The 21441-nt window shown below is 41.5% G+C and overlaps 1 long non-coding RNA gene across 1 annotated transcript in view; it reads right to left on the bottom strand.

Annotated features, from left to right (window-relative positions):
• Window positions 1-956: 956 nt before the first annotated feature.
• Window positions 957-21441, bottom strand: part of LOC140610518 (uncharacterized) — a 107959-nt gene continuing 87474 nt past the window's right edge. The window contains exon 2 of the long non-coding RNA XR_012012141.1: window positions 957-1579. This is a non-coding gene — a long non-coding RNA (uncharacterized lncRNA). The remainder of the gene's footprint in view (window positions 1580-21441) is intronic.

The raw sequence follows: 21441 nt of genomic DNA, 5'->3' as shown, positions 1-21441 counted from the left end.
CTGAAACTTCAGAGGCGAGGTCAAATGCACTCTGGCTGCAATGCAAGTCTGCAAAATGGAAGGCAGAGAACTTTGAAGAAAGAATGGAATAACTGGATATAACAAGAGCAAACTTGGGAGGAGGATTCTGAAGAACTTGACGTATGAAATACTACTAATGTCCAAGCTATAGTCAGTGAGGGAAAGCATAGCATGAGAAAGATCTCTTCTAAATGGAAACAAAATATTGGAGAGAAACAGTAAACATACCAAATAAAAACATTAAATTTTAACATGGTAGAAATGTTTCACTACAACCATCGTATGTCAGAGACTAGCCAGATGCCCACTCAATCCATTTCTTCTTCCCAGACACATAGCTAGACTACATTTCCCAGACTTCCTTACAGTTAGCTGTGACCATGTGTCTGAGCTCTGATCAGTGGAATATGAATCCAAAGCGATGGTCACCCCCCTAGGCTTGGCCCCTCCCATGCAATCCTCCATGCTCTTTCTCTCTTCCCTCATCTGTTAGACAAATGCTCAGGATCCAGTGGGGTCTTCGGCACTCAAGGGCATGGTGGAGCTGCTGGATGAAAGGAAACAATCCCTGCCAACCCAAGTTGGACTGCCACATATGCAAGAAATAAACCTCCATGGATTAAGCCACTGAACTATGGGGCTTGTTAGATCGGTCCCCCTAACATTCTAAGAAGTCATCTCTTCAGATTGCTGAGTTCAAGATCTATTCAAAGCAAAGTCAGCAGGCTACATGCACCAGGGCACATTTCTGTTACCATCACAGGGACTAGATTACTTTACCTCCTAGATTTAGTTGGGGACAATATCAGGTTATTATTCTTGCAAAGCTTTGATCATTGGACGCTTCAACATCTTACACTGGTGAAGAACCAGAATCTCCATGGTGTTTAGAACAGACAAATTAACAAACCAATAAACCAAACAAACAAATTGGGTGAATGAGTGAATGCGTGGCTATTTTATTAACATTAAATATGCCAGATACAGTTATATATTTTTTTATATCACAAGGGAACTTTTTATTTAATTACATGCAAGATGAAAACACTCTCTTATTGTAGCTCATCTTCCCCCAAAACTCTATACTTTCTCTTGTGGGGATTCTCTCCAACCCCATGACTTAAAACAATTGCAGTCTGTGCGTTGATGATGTTCAGATCTGTCTCTCCAGTCTAGATTCTTCTTCTCAAGATTTGAACCAAAAATGGTTCCTGGATGTTTTCACTTGTGTGCCCAACATAACAAGCGTTCAAATGAATGAATCATTAAGCTGCAAAAGACCAATAAAAGTTACCTTTACTGGAGACTGTTGGTTATCTTCTCAGCATTAATTCCGGTCCACCCCCTTTTCCTTCTGAAGAGAACCTAGATTTGGTTCATGTGTCTACACTTTCCCACACAGTAATGTCCCCTGGGGGGAAGCTGACTCCATTCTCAACTCCAGGGGTGGTCTGGGCAATGGGTAATCTAATCACTTCAGGAATGGGCATGTGCCAATGAGATGTGAAGAGTCTGCTGGAAAGCTTTTGGAAAAAGTTTCCTTACTCCTTAGAGAGAACTACAAGAAAAGAAAAGAAAAAAAAAAAAAAGTCACAAGGAAAAGCAGATACAGTGTAAAGTCCTGAGATTAAGCGCACAGATTCTTAGCTCACCCTAATTGGATTTGAATCTACTGCTTACTAATTATGTAATATTCAACACATTACAGAGCCTTTCAGTGCCTCTGTCTTCTCCTCTGCAAAAGCAGTTATGAGAATAAAAAAAAATAAGATACTGTATGTAAAATGCTGGCACATAGTAAGCACTGTATTACTGTTTTTTATTATTATTTTCTTCTGGATATTGTTTGCTTGAAACTGCTAGCACCATCTTGCTCTGAGCTTGAGGATTCAACAGACTCCAGGAATGCAAGAGAACTTGAAGTAAATTTCTTCAAAATTCACTAAAGCAAAGAAATCGAAAGAACCTGGGTCCTTGGCGACATGGCTGAACTTTGTAATTAATCAACCCTCTACTCTGCTAACATCCTATTATATGGGATAATAAACTCCCTTACCGTCCAAGCCTTATTGTTCAGATTAGGTTTTCGTATTTGCATCCAAAGGCATCCAGCTTGAAACATCAACCAGTACAGGACTTTCAGAACTTTTCAAAATCATGGAATCCTTTTTTTTTTTTAATTTAATAACATGAGTAATAAAATTGATTTTTCTTATTCAAAAATGGAAGCATTTCAGAGAAAATTTAAAGTCCTTTTCTGATTCAGCACCTTTCAACTCCAACTCACCTTCCCCCTCCCAATCCCAGAGGTAACCACAATTGTGTTTTTGGCATGTGTTCTTTTCTCATTTTTAAAATTTATTTATATAAAGACTTCTGTATCCAAAGAAAATACATAGTATTGGATGTGTGTTAACATAAATGATTACACATTGTCCACACCTTTCTGCAAGTTGTTTTTTCAGTCAACAGTACACTTTAAAGAGCTAATTATGTTAGGGTAGAGTTTGACATCATTTTTGTAACTGTTACAAAGTATTTCAAAGTGTTAATATTAGCCAATCACCAGTTGATGGGCTTTTAGGTTCTCTTCAGTTTTAATGTATGTTTGTAACCATACACACTGCTACAATGTATGTCTTCAAACACGTCTGTTTGTCAAAGCTACATCCTCAGGTGCACAAAAGCTCATGAAGCCACATAATTTTTAGTGATTTGTTACTTTTGCCGATATGGAATATCCTCTTTAATTCTTGAATTCTTTTTTGTCTGAAATTGTCCTTTCACTTTAAATTCTATTTTGTCTTATATGAATATTGCCGTAGACTCTTTCTGTTAGCATTTGCTTATTAAGTTTTTTCCATCCCTGTATTTTCAGCTTTTCTGTGCCATCATGCTTTATATTTCTTATAAAAAACATAGACGGAATCTAAAAAAAAATCCAACCTGACTATATCTGATTTTCAATGCAGTTGTGTATTTTTTTCCAATATATTTTCTACCATTGTATGGGTTGGAATGAGAGGGATAAATACAGCAAGGTGCCCAATTCACCATCTTGAATAAAAGTTGTATCAACCATGAAATCTGTACGTATTTAAATTTTTAATGTGAACTTTATCAAGTATTAAAAGTTATAACAATATGTGTGAGAATTAAAATGGTGCTAGAATATGTTTTATCCTTTTGTGTAGGAAGAATTCCAAAGCAAATGGATTATTCATGAAGCTATCTGGATAGTAATAGTGAGATGACAACCTTGGTGTTTATACAAAGATTTTCTCTTTTTTTGCAAAAATTTTATGTAAGAGTTAAGAAAGTAAACCCTGAGTGTCATTGGCTGTTAGTGAAATTAAACCATTCATGAAGTAAAACTTTATTTACCAAAAGGTGAAAAATTTTCAGCCACTGTTTTCCTTATACTTTAGAACACTTCGTAACACATGTGCTACTAAAGAGTGAATATAAAAGTGCCACTTGACAATACACAAAAGAACAGAACCCGAGTTCAGGAACAGCAACATTTCACAAATTTGAACCATGAAGAGATTTCAACAATTTCACAAAACCCGCAAGGCCTAACTTCTGTTTGAAAAAAAACTCCAGTCACCCACAGCTTTAACAGAACAGTTAGGGAACTCTTTATCGGTTTTAATTATTTTCAAACTATCTTTAGCAGGATTCTTGTGTCTCATTCAGTGACTTATGGGGCCACCTGGGGAGATAAGGGATGGGAGAAGAGCAAGTGTGGCTTTGCATGCTCTCGCTTCAACACAAACACCACTCTTCATCTGTTTTATATAAGGTTTTATTTTTAAAAAATGACACTTATTGAAAAAAGCCACAATCTGGTCTAACATTTCTATTTTCAGTAAAACTAATCCTATATCCTTTGCAGGCTTATAAAATGGGTTCTCTTTCAAATAGCTTCAGAAAAGAGGCCCAGAGATGCCCATTTCTTCGTGGGAAATTCTTTAGTGTTTCCAGCCCAGTCCCTTTATGCTCAACTTTGAATGGCCATGTATTGTTTCCTGATAACCCTCACATATTTGCAGATGATTATTCAGTTACTCCTCAGCCTTCTCCGCCTCAGGCCAAACTGATCCTACTTCTTTTGATTCCTTTCTACAGATCTCACTTCCCAACATTTCAATCATCTCTATAAGGGTCCTCCACTCTCTGAAACAACTCCAAATTCCTCATCTCCTTCTCCAATTACTGAAGCAACAACCACACACCCTGAAGCTGAGCAGAGTGAAAAGGAAAAGCCATCCTTCTACTACTTAGTTTCTCTGAGCTTTAATTTGGTTCTTCTTTCTCCTTTCAAGATCATCTTAGTGATGGTGATGGATTAAAGATGGCAACAAATTCTTTGATGCTCTTCCCATTGAGGTGTGATTAATTTCCCCTCTTCTTAAATCTGGCTGCCCCGTGAGTAGCCAGTGGCCAACACAGAATGGTAAAAGTAATGCCATGCCAGTTTGGGCCTAACTTTCAACAGGACTGGCAATTTCCATCCTACTTCTTAGAGCACTTGCTCTTGCAGAAGCTGCCACCATATAAAAGAATAAATCAGGCTGCCCCGAGATCACCATGCTGTAAGGAAGGCCAAGCTGTCATGTGGAAAGGTCACCCAGGCAGTGATGCCATGCCGTCTTGCCTCCAGCTTACAGCTATATCAATCCAGAGCATAGTGAGAGATAATGGGGAATTGTTGTGTTATGCCATTAAGTTTGGGGGTGACTTATTATACAACAAGATGACCAGAATGGGGGACCCTGGGTGGCTCAGTGGTTAAGTGTCTGCCTTTGGCTCAGGTTGTGATCCTGGGGTCCTAGGATCAATTCCCCCATCAGGTTCCCTGTAGTGAGCCTGCTTCTGTCTTTGCCTATGTCTCTGCCTCTCTGTGTATCTCTCATGAATAAGTAAATAAAATCTTTAAAAAAACAACAACAACAAATAGATGATCAGAATGATGTGGATTTTTTTTCACCTTTGTGATTTGCTCCCTTCCCCCCTATCTTCCTGGATGCTGGCACTAAGGACTCCACAACCCAAGGCAGTCATCTAAAGGTCATCTGAATTCCTACATGAATTAGCCCTACCTTACCTATCAACAAGGGCGCCTGGGTGGCTCAGTTGGTTAAGCATCTGCCTTCAGCTCAGGGGATGATACCAGGGTCCTGGGATTGAGCCACAAATCAGGTTCCCTGCTCAGCGGGGAGCCTGTTTCTCCCTCTCTCTCTGCTGTTCCCTCTGCTTATTCTCTCTCTCTCTCTCCATCAAATAAACAAAATTTTAAAGAAAAAAAAAGAAGTAATGATTTCCTCCAACTGCCCTCAAGTTTTCTTGCTTGATGTCTTTTAAAAACTCTTTTTCAAGAATACCTCAGCAGGCAATCCCCATCAGCGAGAATTTCTCTGTGATGCAGCCATCTTCCCTCAAAATAGAGCTCTGGTTGTTCAGTTCATAGCTTATTTTTCAAAGCTGCTCAAGTTCTGTGATGCTGTGGCTGATGTTACAAGATCTAGCACATTCCAAAGTAAAACAATAGGTTTGTATTATTTGGTATTAACAATTAGGATATTTAATTCTATGAGGCAAATCTCTAAGGTAGGAGCTTTCCTGGGTCACAAAGGAAATCTCACCTGGGAAATAATATTGCCAGTTTAAGAGCCAAGTGTTTCAGTTAATTCTCACAGGTTAAAGACACCACCCGTAAGAGCGGGGAATTTGGGAGCCTTCTCTAAACTGAGCTCATTTAAGCTATATACTTGCATAGAATCATTCATTTTTGCAAGGAGGTATAATCATCTTTCCAATCCTATATGAACCCAGACCCAGGGACACACCGGCAACGAAGCCATCACTCCCCATTGGGCAAGTGACATTTTGCTGTTATACCCCAAGAAGAGCAAATAATATAAAACAAATTTACATTTCCTCAATGTACATTTCTCAATCTACATTATCTGAGAGTCCATGGAAATGACAATAAAAATGTCAAAAATCATATACTTAAGCCCCCCTTCCCACCCCTAGTCTTAGGACCAGACTAATTTGGGGGATCAGTTGTTCTGATGGAGTAGAACATAAGACCCACAGGTTAACTCAAAATCTGTCACCTCACAGAGAAAGCTGTCTGGATCTGCCAGGCTGGATAAGGTATATAACTGAAAAAGAAAGAAAAATGGTGTGTAGCTTTAGCACTCAGCTATAGCTGGCAGCATCATAAATGTCTATTACTTATAAGTACTCGTTACAATTTATCATTTGCCTTGTAATTTACTTTTTAACTTATTTTCACTTTTGTTATTCAGTCACATGTTTCGATCTCTTCCTCTAGGGTTTCCATCTTTGATACCACTTAGATGGTGAGTCACCGGGCACAGAATAGCCCGTCTTTCCTAGTCTATTTGGGCTGCTGTAATAAAATACCATAAACTGAGTGACTTATAAGCAGCAGATTTATTTCTCAGGGTCCTGGATGCTAGCAAGTCCAAGACCAAGATATTGGTAGATTTGGTGTCTAGTGAGGACCCACTTCCACTTCCTGGTTCACTGATGATGCCTTTTCTCTGTGTTTCCACATGGTGGAAGGGGTGAGGGAGCTCTGTGGGCCCTTCCTTCCTTCCTTCCTTTCTTTTTTCTTTCTTTCTTTCTTTCTTTCTTTCTTTCTTTCTTTCTTTCTTTCTTTCTTTCTTTCTTTCTTTCTTTCTTCTTTCTTTTTTAAAGTAATCTCCATGCCCAGCATGGAGCCCAATGCAGAGTTGAACTCATGACCCTGAGATCAAGACCTGAGCTGAAATCATAAGGAAGCTTAACTGACTGAGTACTAGTCCCATTCATGAGGGCTCCACCCTTATGACCGAATCATCTCCCAAATACTATCACCTTGAGGGGTAGGATTTCAACATATGAATCTGAGGGGGACACAAACATTCATCCTACAATACCTTCCTTATAAAATACCAATGACCACAATCCTCTTCTTGAAGAAAGCCCATTTCTAGGGTGAGTGAATGAAGCCCAGGCTTTTGAGCTGATATTATCTCAGGTAGCAAACCCCCAATGAAGGTCACATTAGACCTTATTTATTTTACTAGCCAGGATAGGTGTCAATTCTCTAATACAATTGCCTTTGGCACACACGTCTTCTCCTTGGTCACCAGCCCTCTCCAGCTCCATTTTTTTTTTTTTTTCCCCAAATCTGGCCACTTCTCACTGAAGTTACCCATCTGGCTCCTGTAGGCATGAGCTAGTGACACCAGGGCTCATAGGACCTCTTTCCCAGAGAAGAAAGGGAACCTAATTAGAAAAAGCTGAGGAAGGCCTCCAACCTGGCTTGGGTAGCTATGGCCAGAAGGTTGGGGTGTTCCCAAAAGAAAAGATGTAGAAGAAAAGAAGCTGGGCAGGAAAAAGCTATAGCCCTTTCAGTGACTCAGCTACCTCTGCTACTCGTACTAACTGATTCTCCAAGTACATCAAGAGTTCCACTCACTCAGAGAGCTGATCGGGAAAGGGAGCCTCCTATATTCCCAATAGTCAGTCAGAGGGTACAACCTCATAAACTCTTTATCAGCCTATAAAATGATTGTCTTTGGTCCAGCACCCTCTTTCCATCCAATTAACAGTGGCCAGGCCTTGGAATGTGGACAAGGCTGCCTTGCAGCTTTAACAATAGAGTTTTGCTTGGCAATATTTGTCCATTCTGGTGCAGTTTATGTGCCTCTAGCGCTTAACAGCTGCCATTGAAACTAGTAGTCTTAAAAAAAAGAAAGAAAGAAAGAAAGAAAGAAAGAAAGAAAGAAAGAAAGAAAGAAAGAAACTAGTAGTCTTATCCAGTTCTGTAGTGTTAGACTACCTTTTGTTGTTGAAGATGTGAGTGAGGGGGCACCTGGCTGGCGCAGCCTGTAAAGCATGTAACTCTTAATCTCAAGGTCATGAGTTCAAGCCCCATGGTGGGCATGGCGCCTACTTAAAAAAAAAAAAAAAAAAGAATCTGTGGTGAAGATATGAGTGAAGTGTGCATGGGCATTATTGAATTCACATTCTTCCTTCAAATACAATAGTCTTGCACAATGTTTCTCAAGTGTCTGTATTAATTTCACATGTTAAAAAGTAGAAGATATGCCAACCAGAGGCACAAGAGTTCCTACACAAAATTCTGTGTGTTATTAGAGCTTTTGTATAGTTAAGAGTAGTTTACACTCTTGGGCTTATGGAATACCGAATTGAAATCTCTGCTAGTCTGCCATGGACAACAGTTTTCTTGTGCTACTACTATCCGTGGCTTCGGTGGTCTTGTGCAAATCTGATCTGTTGCCTGGCATATCTTTTGTTCTTTGCCGAACGTCTCACTTTGACTTTTATGAAAATTACAATTCATGTAATTAATGTTAACTTGTTTAATGTAGAAACTTGTTACTTCCACAGTCAATTTTGGGGACACTAGAATAAAAGATTTCGATAACCAAAAAATAATTTTGCCTAACAGCAAATATCGGTCAATTCCTTTAACCAAGAATATGTTAATACATTACAAAAGAACTATAAAGAAAAAAGTCTTTAGAAAAACTGGAGCTGTGCACTCACGTGCTTCACACTCTGTCCCAGGGAAATATGGCAGGATGCTAATGACAAAATTCCCACCAAACACATGGCATCAAGTCACACGTTTTTTTCTTCTTTTCTTTTTTTTTTTTTTTAAGATTTTATTTATTTATTCACGAGAGACACACAGAGAGAGGCAGAGACACAGGCAGAGGGAAAAGTAGGCTCCCTGCAGGGAGCCGGATATGGGACTCGATCCCTGGAGCCCAGGATCACAACCTGAGCCAAAGGCAGACGCTCAACCACTGAGCCACCCAGTTGCCCCTCAAGTCACAAGTTTCAAAAGAAGAAATGGTAAAGCCTTTTTAAGTCTCTATTTCAGCATTTTCTTTTTATGAGTTTCCACCTTTGGATTCTACATACCCAGCGTCTTAAACTTCTTCCTGATAAAGTCGTTTTTGGACTGTCATCCCTCAAAAACAAAACAAAACAAAACCTCTGTGTTATACCTTGGCACCTATAAGTAACCTAACCTCATAAGGTACTTCATGAGGAAGTGCCCAGAAAGGGCTGCAGGTAGCCCAGGCATCCTTTGGCTTCCACCATGTGAGCATTGTAACTCGGATGCAACTGCTTGACAGATGCAGTACGGGACTTATCTGCCGTATAACCACGTCGCACATTTCATTTAATTCTCTTAATAATTTTTGAAGTATCGATGTCATCATTTTTAGGTTATAGTGTCGAGAAATGTGAAATGATTATGTGTTTGTGCAAATATGTATGTTATTAGGACAAAACGTGAAAATCTGGATGATATCGTAAGATTGCAGTAAGTATTTCGATCAACTCAATTCAGTAAGACAGAGGCACCCTACTCTCCAGGAATGCACAGTTAAACACCACCCCAGCCCTAAATAAGATCATGGCCAACAGCAGCATAAACACCTGGCAGATCTCGTACCAAAAGTGACTTTGTGAGAACAAGTATCCAAAGAGTTCTAAGGGTTTTTGTTTTAATGTTTTCAAAACCAAACACTTGTAGAAGGAAGTATGGATTTTATTTCTAGGTGACAGATCACTTTCATTAACTAAAAATCTTCACAAAATAAAGAATTTGCTACCAAGTCTCTCACATTTGTCTTATTAGTGAGAGTGAGAAATAACCAGTCATCTCCTCCCAGATATCTACTATAAGCCCCACAGATTGGCCAGCCCCACAGCGTGGTGAAATAAAGAATCCGTTTAATTTGATAGTGCTATTTTCATAACTAGTTTGAAAACTAGAAGACGCGAGGAAGAAACAGCCCGGAGGAGGTTCCAGAAAGCTACTACATATGGTAGGAATTGGTTATACCCTAAGGAGAACATGTAGCCAAAAGCTGCTGCTTCGTCTTTTGCTCTCAGAAAAGCAGAGCCAGGGAGATGCATATATTCTGAATTTGACGGAGAAAATATTTCTATCCAGAAGAGGACTGCTGGGACCTCTAACCACTTCTACAGTAGAATCGAGCCTGCCTGGAGCCCCTGCCCATGCACATTACTCAAGGAGTTGGCATTGTGGTCACTTCTGGGGAAGAATTCTGCTAAATAAATTCTTGTTTGTTTTCCCTTTTCTTTTCAGTGTGTTCCCCTTTTTCCTGATGAAAATGATCCAAGTTAATATAAGAAAATCTAGAAAACAAGAGCAGAGAGTAGAATGGAAGAAATCACCTACATTCCAGGTCCCTGGATAACTACCAAGTAGAAAAACACTCTGGTGCATTTCCTTACAGCCTCTCTTCTAGGGATCTGGTTGGTTTGGTGTTCGTTTTGTTTGCTTTTCACATTGCTGTGGTTGGTCAAACCATTCAGGGTGCATGTTTCTCTCTCCCCCCAGTGCCTTCAGGTCCCACGGGGAGGGGGGGGGTCTCCCCAAGCAGGGAGCAAGCTGCCCACACGTTGTTTCCAATGGCCGCCCGAATGCTTGATCCCAGGGTGGCTCCTCCTCCAACCCCCCTGTGGTCCCCACCCGGCTCCTCCCAGAGTCAGCTGGTCTGTGCTTAGAAAAGGCGAGCTCATTTTATCATAGAACAGCCTTGGCTGGTAAAGCAGATCTGCTGTCCCCAAAACTCATAATGCATTTCATTACCTTTGGATTATCAGTGTGGAATTATCCACATCACTGCTCTTAATTATCCACCTCACTGCCTTCTTCATTAGCATGGAGGGCGGAACCGGGCCTGGACGGGATTCTCTTCAGAGCCTCAGTCAGGTCTCATTAGCGAATTGCCTAGAAAATGGCCTGGGCTCCAGAGGGCCACTGCCGGGTAGAGTTCCTGCCTCAAAGCATGGCATTTCTGGTCCCTTCTCTGGGTCAGCAAGAAGGCCCTGGGTTCCTGCGGGGGGGGGGGGGGCCTGGGAGCTGGGAGGCACAGTGAGGCCAGGCCCAAAGGCTGCCCCAGCCCTTCCCGCCTCTCCTCTCCTGTCCTCCCTTCTTCTGGGTCCCCAGAGCACGTCCTCTCTCTTTATCCGGCTTCCCTTCAACAGAAGAAAACAGTTGGGTTGTCGGAGACAATAGCAACCTACAGTCCTGTAACACTTGTCCCTCCTCCATCTCCCTGGCCCTCCCGCCACTCAGGATGGCCCCTAACAAAAGGCCCCAGTTTGACCCCCAAGGCAGGCCAAAGCTGATTCAAAGCAGGATTTGAATCAATTTAAGCTGAGCAAACCAGAGACCACAAACCTGCCACACTCCATTTACTAACCTCTAAGTCAGGCAGGAATACTTTCTTGTCTTTTTCTTTTCTCTCTCTCTCTCTCTCTCTCTCTCCCTTCCTCTTTTTTTTTTTTTTTTTAAATAGGAGCCAAGTAAACTAGTATAATCCCAGATGTATGTACAGTATTTTTAAAGGCTTGCAGCAGGACATAAACACAACCGCCAAAGTAAAATAGGACCATAACAATCCTCCACCACTATTTAGCGTGAGCGCCTGTCAAAAGCTCTTTATTTAGTCGTGACACACCTTTGCAAACCACTTAAAAGGGAGGCTTGGTAGCTGGGCATTTTTGTTTGCTTAAATGTCACCCTGTAAACACCATTGCTGAGTGCTGCTTCTTGAAAGGCTGGCAATATCATAACCTATTGGTTTGCTTCCCATCCAGTGCTCAGAAATATGTATGTGAAGTCTGCTGTCCCAGGGCTGGGCTAGCGGCTCACCAGCTCACCAGCTGGGACAGTCAGAGGCTGTTTCCTCCCTGGTCCCAAGGCGAACAGAGGCTCCTTGTCTGGAAGGAGCCAGCCAGGAAGTGCCTGCTGCTCTAGTGTAAACGTGGACGTTCACTGAAGAAGTCGGGCTGTCTAGAGAGTGAGCTCTGATCAGACAGGATGGAGCAATTAGGGCCGGGACCTGTGACAATGACAAATAGGAAATTGTAGGTAACATCTGAGCTGTAGGCTGCTCCTGGGCCTATTCTTTGCCTGAAGCTTCAGCAAGATTGTTTTGGGGGAGTGAAAGAAGTGATTGATTTGTGTGACAGAGTATTTGATCTTCAGGAAAAATTCTCTCGTTTTTGGAGTCACTCCCCTAAGAATAGGGACAGTTGAAAAACTGTCATCTCATAGACTATGCTTCCATCAGTCCCACTGGTAAATATGTTTCTTCGATAGTCTCACTTATATATTTATGTCCTTGCTTATTTTTTTTTAATTAAGACCTTCATTTAGAGCAGTTTGGGGTTCCCAGAAAAAATGAGGGGAAGAGATTAATTAAGACCTTCATTTAGAGCAGTTTGGGGGTCCCAGAAAAAATGAGGGGAAGAGATTTCCTATATACCCCCTGCATCCACACATGGTTCATCTCCCTATCATAAGCAGCGCCCACCGGAGTGGGACATTTGTTACGGCTGAACAAACTACACCAGACAGACACATCGTTGGTCATCACCCAAAGTTCATCTTTTGCATTGGGATTCACTCCTGGTGTTGTTATTCTGGGGGTTTGGACAAATGTAGAATGGCATGCATCCGTCATTATGGGATCGCACAGAGTATTTTCACTGTCCTAAGGATCCCCTGTGCTCCACCCATTCAACCCTCCCCTCCCAATCCTGGAAATCACTGATCTTTTTACTGTCTCCAGTTTTCCCTTTTCCAGAGTGTGATATAGGTGAGGTGAAATGAAATTGGATAACACGTAGCCTTTTCAGACTGGCTTCTTTCGCTAAGGAATGTGCATTTGCAGTCCCTCTTTTCATGGCTTGATGGCTCATTTCTTTTTTAGCGCTGAGTAATATTCCATTTTTTACTATATCACAGGTCATTTATTCACTCATTTACTGAAGGACATCTTGGTTGCCTACAACTTTGGCCAATCACGAATAAAGCTGCCATAAACATTCATGTGCAGGTTCTTGTACGGGCAACGCCTTTGGGGAAATAACAAGGAATGCAATTGCTGGATCACACAGTAAGAGTATGTTTGATTTTATAAGAAACTTATTATATTTTTTTTAGCAAATATTTATTAAATACAAACTAGGGGGACGCCTGGGTGGCTCAGTGGTTGAGCGTCTGCCTTCAGCTCAGGGCATGATCCCACATTGGGCTTCCTGCACGGAGCCTGCTTCTCCCTCTGCCTGTGTCTCTGCCTCTCTCTCTCTCTCTGTGTCCCTCATGAATAAATAAATAAAATCTTTAAAAAATAAAAATAGGGCAGCCTGGGTGGCTCAGCGGTTTGGCACTGCCTTCAGCCCAGAGTGTGATCCTGGAGACCTGGGATCAAGTCCCACGTCAGGATCCCTGCATGGAGCCTGCTTCTCCCTCTGCCTGTGTCTCTGCCTCTGTGTGTGTGTGTGTGTGTGTGTGTGTGTGTGTGTGTGTGTGTTTGTGTCTCATGAATAAATAAAATATTTTTAAAATAAATAAATAAATAATAAAATAAAAATACAAAAATAAAAACAAACTAGGTGCCATTGTGTTAAGTTGGAAATACCTTGGAATGCATGGTGAACATGAGCACTGGTCCTGAAGAGTCCTCTCTCTCTCTCTTTCTTTCTCTCTCTCATACCAGACACACACACACACACACACACACACACACACACACACATATCCAATCACTTAATCCAGCACTTGTTTGGTGACAAGTATGTTCCCCAGTACTTCATATGCATTATCTTTTTGAATCCTTGTGACAACCATATGCAACAGAAATTGCTTTCCCCATTTTCTAGATGAAGAAATTCAAAGAAGTTACATAATTTACCCAAGATCATTCAACTCACAGATGGCAAACTTAGGATGCAAAACAAAGGCTGACTGTTTCCAATGTCAGCTTTTTTTTTTTTAAGATGTATTTATTTATTTCAGAGAGAGAGAGAGAGACAGAAGAGTGCCTGTGTGTGTGATGAGGAGGGGCAGAGGGAGACAGAGAATCCCAAGCAGACTTTGTGCTGAGTGTGGATCCAGACTCGGAGTTCATCCTACAACCATGAGATCAGGACCTGAGCAGAAACCAGGAGTCAGATGCTCAACCAACTGTGCCACCCAAGTGCCCCTCCAATGTCTGCTCTTAACTGCTGCATGATACAGCCTCTCCCAGTAAACATAGGGTCAACCCCCACTGATCTGAGATCAGGCTTCCAGCAATCTGGCACACACCTACAAGCTACCATTTGAAAAAGTGATCACTGAGAAAAATGGTAAAAGCCAAAAAGTGTTGTTACAAAACTTCTTCCCCCCTATTTTTTATACCAAATCCTAGAAAGCTCAAACAGGAGGACAACTTACAATTTCTCTAATCTGAACAACTTAAGATTCATAATCATCAGGATTGCTCTAAATGGTACATTATACAGAACAAACCAGAGACACATGCATCAAAATGGATGAACCTCAAAAGGTTCTACTTAATCTACTAGATTAAGTTTTTAAAAAGTAAACTGCAGCAGAATAAAATAGTCATATTACTCATGTCAAGTGTAAAAATAAGCAAAATGATGTGATACATGGCTTGTGGACAGGTGAGGTTAGAGTGTAAAAAATATACATGGGAATGATAAACTCCAGTAAGGGGATAATGATTATTTCTGGGGACGAAGAGAAGAGAATGGGATTAAGTAGGGGAGAGGGGAGTGGTTCAGAATAGGATTCAAAGCCATTTTTTAAAAATTATTTTATTTATATATTCATTAGAGATACAGAGAGAGAGAGGCAGAGACACAGGCAGAGGGAGAAGCAGGCTCCATGCAGGGAGCCCGACGTGGGACTCCATCCTAGAACTCGATCCTGGAACTTGATCCTGGGACTCCAGGATCACATCCTGGGCGGAAGGCAGGCGCTTACCAGCTGAGCCACTCAGGTGTCCTGCTTCAAAGCCATCTTGAAAACATATAAAGAAGCAAGTGTGGCAAAGTAGTGAGAGTTCTTAAAGGAGGCGTAGTTCCATACATAATTGTGCTGTTATTTCATATGAATTTCTGGTAAGATACCTCGGAGCATTTTAAACCATCGAGGCCTCTCTTACTTTATAGTCAATGAAACAGAGGTCCAGGGAAGTGAAATATCTGGCCTTCAGTCACACAGCAGATGAGAGAGACAGCATGAAAATACAAGTCTCCAGCGGTCAGGGTTGTTTCTACTTTGCCTTTCCAAACCTAGCTGATGCCTTGAGTCTCCTGCTCAAATTCTATGATTGAAGAATCGTGAGGTTGTGGTGTACCCAGTGGCCTGGCGTTCCGTCTTTTCCATGATTTATGTTTCTGGGCTCCCAGTTCTCAATTCCCATCACCTAAGAATGACAGACTTTGTTTTTCAAGTGTAGTTACCATAGAGTATTATATTAGCTTCAGGTGTAGGATATACTGATCCAACAATTCTATACACTATCCAGTGTTCCTCACGGCAAGCGTGCTCTTAATCCCCTTCACCAATTTCCCACACCCTCCACCCATCTCCGGGAACCACTAACTTGTTCTCTGTAGTTAAGAATCTGGTTTTTTGTCTCTTTTTTTTCTTTGTTCATTTGTTTCTTTTCTTATTTATTTTCTGTAAGTGAGATCCTATGGGATCTGTCTTTCTCTGATCGACTGCTTTCACTCAGCATTATTCTCCCTAGATTCATCTATATCGTTGCAAATGGCAAGATTTCATTCTTTTTTATGGCTGAATAATATTCCATCGTATATATACCACATCCTCTTTCTCCATTCACCCATGGATGGACACTTGGGTTGCTTCCGTATGTTGGCTATTGTAAATAATGCTGCACTAAATATAGGGGTGTGCATATCTTTTCAAATTAGTACTTAGTGTTCTTTAGGGAAATACCTAGCAGAGAGATACAAATACTCTAATGCTTGGAGATTTTGAAAATGGAAGTTCAGAGGACCAAAAAGCCACTAGTCAAATGAGTAAATGATTGTGAACAACAATTCTAACAAGTTTGGTTAGCAGCTTCCCCAGATAATTAATATGAACATCATTAGACAAAGTTTGAAGTATCCTTAACATCCTAGTGTCCATCCACCTACCCCACCCACGCCCACATCCTGGAGGGACCTGATCACCTAAATCCCCTGCTTTCCCTACAGTGATTACCTACAGCTCTTACTGGTTTAATACAGAATACAAGAGCAGATCTGTCAAACAGGGAGGATGTTTATGATGCTTCCAGTTCTCCAGCCCACTGGGGTCACACTGCAGCCCAGGTGTCCTGGCAGGAGGCTATCTTGATGGCCTTCTGGAACAGACAGATTGTTCTGATGACTGTCAGGAGACCAGCTGCAGAGAAGCTCTAACACAAATCACTTCTAGGACCTCAGGAATTCCAAAGTCAGGACTCCACCCACAGCAAATGAATCAGACTCCTTCTGTTCAAATCCTTGTAAGGTGTGCCTTTGTACGGTGCGATCTTTCTCTACCAAGTAAAATAGGAAACCTACAGACATGTTTTTGTTCTTTTAACATGGACTAGTAAGAAACAACTTGTTACACAAATAAGGGATATTAATTAGTCCTATAATGTCACCTGATTAAAAATAAGCAAAATTTTGAGTCTTCAATATGTTGCAAAGTAGTGTTTATCTATTTATTCAAAGATTTTATTTATTTATTCATGAGAGACACACAGAGAGGCAGAGGAAGAAGCAGGCTCCCTGTGGGGAGCTGGATGCAGAACTCGATTCCAGGACCCCAGGATCACGACCTGCGCCAAAGGCAGACGCTAAACCACTGAGCCACCCAGGTGACCCGCAAAGTAGTATTAAAAAAAAAGTTCCCTGTATGTTTCCGCTCACCTCCCATCAGCCCTGGAAGCATATTTTAATTGTTTAATTGTCTGATCATAAGTGTAGATGGCGACTAGAATGTACCAGGGGCCAGAGATCTAGAGCTCAGTAAGTACCAGGGGCCAGAGATCTAGAGCTCAGTAAGTATTTAACGAGTGATTTGTGTTAGATTTGTTGACTGATGATTTAATGTACATGCTCCACCTTCCCTGAGACTTCCTCTCTGCTGGGTTTCCAGCATTTACAATCTCTCAAGGTTGTGCTCCTTGAGACAGGCAGCCACTGTCCCTCTCTCCTCACTTAATGATGATCCTGCGGAGATTTGATTGTTTTCTACTGAATTAGGTAACCAAGCAGTTAAAGGTGGGGGTGTCTTCTATTTTTTTTTAAAAAATACAACAAAAGCAACAATAACAAAAGACTCCAGGAATAAGCAAGCCTTCAACAAAACAGTCTGTTAACACTTGAAAAACAAACAGCCGGGGTCTAACTCTACTCCCTCCCACCCCCAAATCACCGCAGCCTACACAACAACAGTCACTTAGAAGGACCACAAAATTACTAACGTTGAACCGCGCTGGCCTCTGGCTTCATCTATGCTCTCTCCTATAAACAACATTCTCTTTGAACCAGCGAGGTACCATTGTTGGGAGACTTCTGACTCATACTAGTGGGGAAAGTGCCCCCGGTTCTGCCCTTGGGGTGACCACAGGAGAATTATTGTTTCCTCCACACTGAGGTCCCAATGAAGCTTCAGGAAATGTCACTGAAACCGTTGCCAGATACCTTGTACGGGTGGCTTCTGATGGCTCTGACGTGGCCAAGTTTGTTGGGTAAGACCCTTCTCCCTTTCATCAGCACGGTGAAGCCACACCAGCTGTGACTTAAATTCTGACCTACCGTTGACCTTGACCGCACAGACCTCGGGTTTCACATGGCCTGGCAGGGCCGAGCTCGGTTCCTACCCATGGGAATAAAATCTTATCATATGAGTGACCGGAGTATATGCATTTGTTTTAAATTTTTTTGATGTTATTAAAATCCTTAAAGTAAGACAACTGTAAAAAAAAAACTATGCATCTCTTTTACATTTTTTTTGCAAAATATGAAATAGAACAATGGTTGTCAAAGGGTGAACTGAAGGTGTTTCTATATGACCCACAAGCTACAAAAAGTTATTTTTATTTATTTAAGATTTTATTTATTTACTTGAAAGAGAGAGAGAGCACAAGCAGGGAGAGTGGCAGAGGGAGAGGGAGAAGCAGGCTCCTTGCATAGCACGGAACCCAACATGGGACTCTATCCTGGGACCCCAGGATTGTGGCCTGAGCCGAAGGCAGGTAACTCACTGAGTCACCTAGGAGCCCCAGGTTTGTTTGTTTTTTTTAAGATTTTATTTATTTATTCATGAGAGACACAGAGAGGAGAGAGAGGCAGAGACACAGGCAGAGGGAGAAGCAGACTCCATGCAGGGAGCCTGATGTGGGACTTGATCCCGGGACTCCAGGATCATGCCCTGGGCCGAAGGCAGGTGCTAAACCACCGAGCCACCCAGGGATCCCCAGGAACTCTAGGTTTTACGTTTTTAAATGATAGAAAAAAACAATCAAAAGATGAATAATGTCTTATAATATATGAAATTCAAATTCCAGGATCAATAAATGAAGTTGTATTGGAACCCAGCAGTGCCCGTTCCTTTATGTATCGTGGCATGTATGCCTACTCTTGTACTACGATGGCACAGCGGAATTGGTGCAACAGACATGGATAGCCCACAAAGCATAAAATATTTACTAGCTGGCCCTTTATGGAAAAGTTTGCTGACTCTTAGAATAAAGATGAAAAAGAATATATTCAAAGTTTCACTTTCCCAAAGCAACATGTCTTCCTATTTTTTTCCTATTTTATTTCTGTTGGTAGAGGAGGCCTTGTATTATTTTCATCTCTTTTCCTAAAATCATAATTTTTCTCCTAAAAAGTCAAATCTGACCACTGTAGAAATGGAAAGTGCCACAGAAGAATAAAGTAAACATCTCCAATTAATGATCTCAACATCCAGAGAAAACAAATGCTAACATTTTAGTATGTATTTTTTCAGTTTTTTAATAGAAAATTTCCCAGTTTTTCCAAAAAAGCTCTCCTGATATTTAGCATTTTGCTTTCTTTCACTGCAAATTTAAATTATGAGCATTTCCAGCAAATGTTTCAATATTAAAATCAACTAAAATGAAATGTCTTCCCATTCCTTGAGTAATGCTTTATGAGCTATTCTACCAAATGATAGAAAAAGGTCTTTTTTTCTAGAATAAAAAAAGAAAATCGTTGAAGCCAATTTTTGGGAGTTTAGAAGAGTAGTCCTACAGTCCTTCTATGTTACCCACAATCTTTACATTCTGTTTAATGTGCCTTTGAAGAAATAAGACATTTTTCTTTAATAGCAAATCATTAAAAATACAGATTGCCTTTTCTAGGCTTTTGTTTTTGAATCTAACAGCAGAATGAGAAGCTTTCCAGTTGGGGTTTTATGGGTTTCTGTGTCGGTAAGTACGATATTGCCGCATGTCTATAATACCTTCCTTATATCTGTGAACAAATACTTATTTGAAACATAACTAGACTTGCTGGATTATGCCAATTCCTTCTATGAGTGATTGTTGAAAAGCATTACTAATTACTAGAAGGGTCATGTTATTTTATTATCAAAGGACATACATAGGAAATAAAAAACTGTTTTGAAACCACGCCTAGCAACAGGTTATGGTAATTCATCGCAATTATATTTAAGCCAAGTTATTTCCTTAGGTTTCGGTGGCAAAGAATCAACACAAAAAGATTAAAGGATTTGGGGGAGGAAATCTTTGGTGCCTTGTGCTGGCTTTCCTTGTATCACAATTGGAGATTTCCAAAACTGTTGTCGGAAAATAAACTACATTGAAAAAGAATGGCTTCAGTTCCGCACAGGACCCTCATTCTACGCAGAAACCAGAGTTGCCTGTGTTTTGCATTACAACTTCTATTATCCAGATGGAATTGAGAGACACTGAACCAATTTGGAAAACCAAAGTTTTCACTGTAAGTGATGCACATCAAGGGACAGGTCTTCGTTGAGGATAACCAGAGTGTGGAGTTGAATTCATTTTGGTTCTCTTAACTGTGCAGAGAGTGCAAGTAAGGAGGACAAACTAGTGATTAGCTATGATGGGTAAACCTTAGTTCACTAAAATCCCAGAACCTTTGGGCTGTTTATTGCAATCACAGTGTTTGATGTACATCCAAGGAGGGAAGGGAAGGGAAGGGAAGCAGAAGTGGAAAATGAAGGAAGGCAGGAAGGAAGGGTGGAAGGACAAGAGGGTGAGAGGGAAGGAAAAAGGGAGGGAGTGGGGGGAAGGGAGGAAAGAGAGAAAGAAATAAGAAAAGCTATTGACTTATAACCTCTTCCACTAGCATCTTTGTGTGTTAAGGATGGAACCCTTCCAGCTGAGACATTCTCTGATGATTTACGGCCAAGAAGAAGAACTTGGAACCCCTGTCGATTTAAAATATATGTGTGTTTTTCACTGTCCTGGGCTCTCAGTCTTTGCTGCCAGATGTAGTGATGAAGTTAAGGAGGTAATTCTTTCCATGAGGAGGGATGAGCAAGGAAGCAATGTCCTGAAATGCAGTGAGAACTGCCAACAGAACTGTGAGGTGGAACCATGCAAAGTGCTCAGGGTGCTCATCTATATATGCCCCTGGGCAAGAAGGTGGGAGGCCCGAGGGCTGTGGGAGAGCTCGGCACACAGTGAGGCTGCAACACGTGATTGCTGACCTCGAGCTGAGGGTGTTCACCCTAACTGGCTACCTGAAAACAAGAGTGCCTTTTAGGCCACAGGGATGAAGGGCTGGTATTTTGCAAGCCACACCACTAATTACCCCTCAGAGGTGCTCCAGTAGCTTCTCTTAACTGCAGAGATTTTATAGGGCCTTTTAAAACGGATCAGCCACATCAGAGTGCAAATGCATTCTCCAACGAGGTTCTAAGCCATACTTCTGGAAGGAAGAATCTTCTCCCTCCGCTCTGATTCCGCACCTGCGTTATTACCCGGCCTCGAGAAACAAAGCCAGAGAAAGGCAAACTGAGCAATTGTAAAAATTATTTTCTAATCATAATTCATTTTTGACTTCCAGCTAACTGTGGCAGGCTTGGTGGTGGGCTGGACAGGGGCCAGGCTGTGGAGAATGGTAGCAAAAGCTCTGTGTGGGGAGTTGGCATGCTCCCGCTTGAAACTGGATCGCTGGGTTTGGGAGATGAAAGGTAAGCTCTGGGCATGACTGGGCAGCTGAAGATGGAGCCACACTCTGCTCCTCTCCCCCGTCTCCCACCCCTGATCCTTGTCCCGTGAGCTAGTGAATGGGGGAAAGGAATCACAGCCACTGCCAACTCCACTTCTCCTAGGAATAATGTGGAATGGACTTTCTGCTTTTCATTGTTGGCAGGTAACTTTGTAGGTCACTAAATCCTAGCCAGAAAGGTCTTTGAAGGATTCCAATATGAGCTTACCCTGAAAAGGAGTGGCAAGATCCGGATCCTGGTAAAGCTAGGGATGTGCTCCCAGCCCC

Source organism: Canis lupus, chromosome 2 (assembly GCF_048164855.1).
Source record: "Canis lupus baileyi chromosome 2, mCanLup2.hap1, whole genome shotgun sequence".
Lineage (NCBI taxonomy): Eukaryota > Metazoa > Chordata > Mammalia > Carnivora > Canidae > Canis > Canis lupus.
This window is presented reverse-complemented; position numbering and strand designations above follow the sequence as displayed.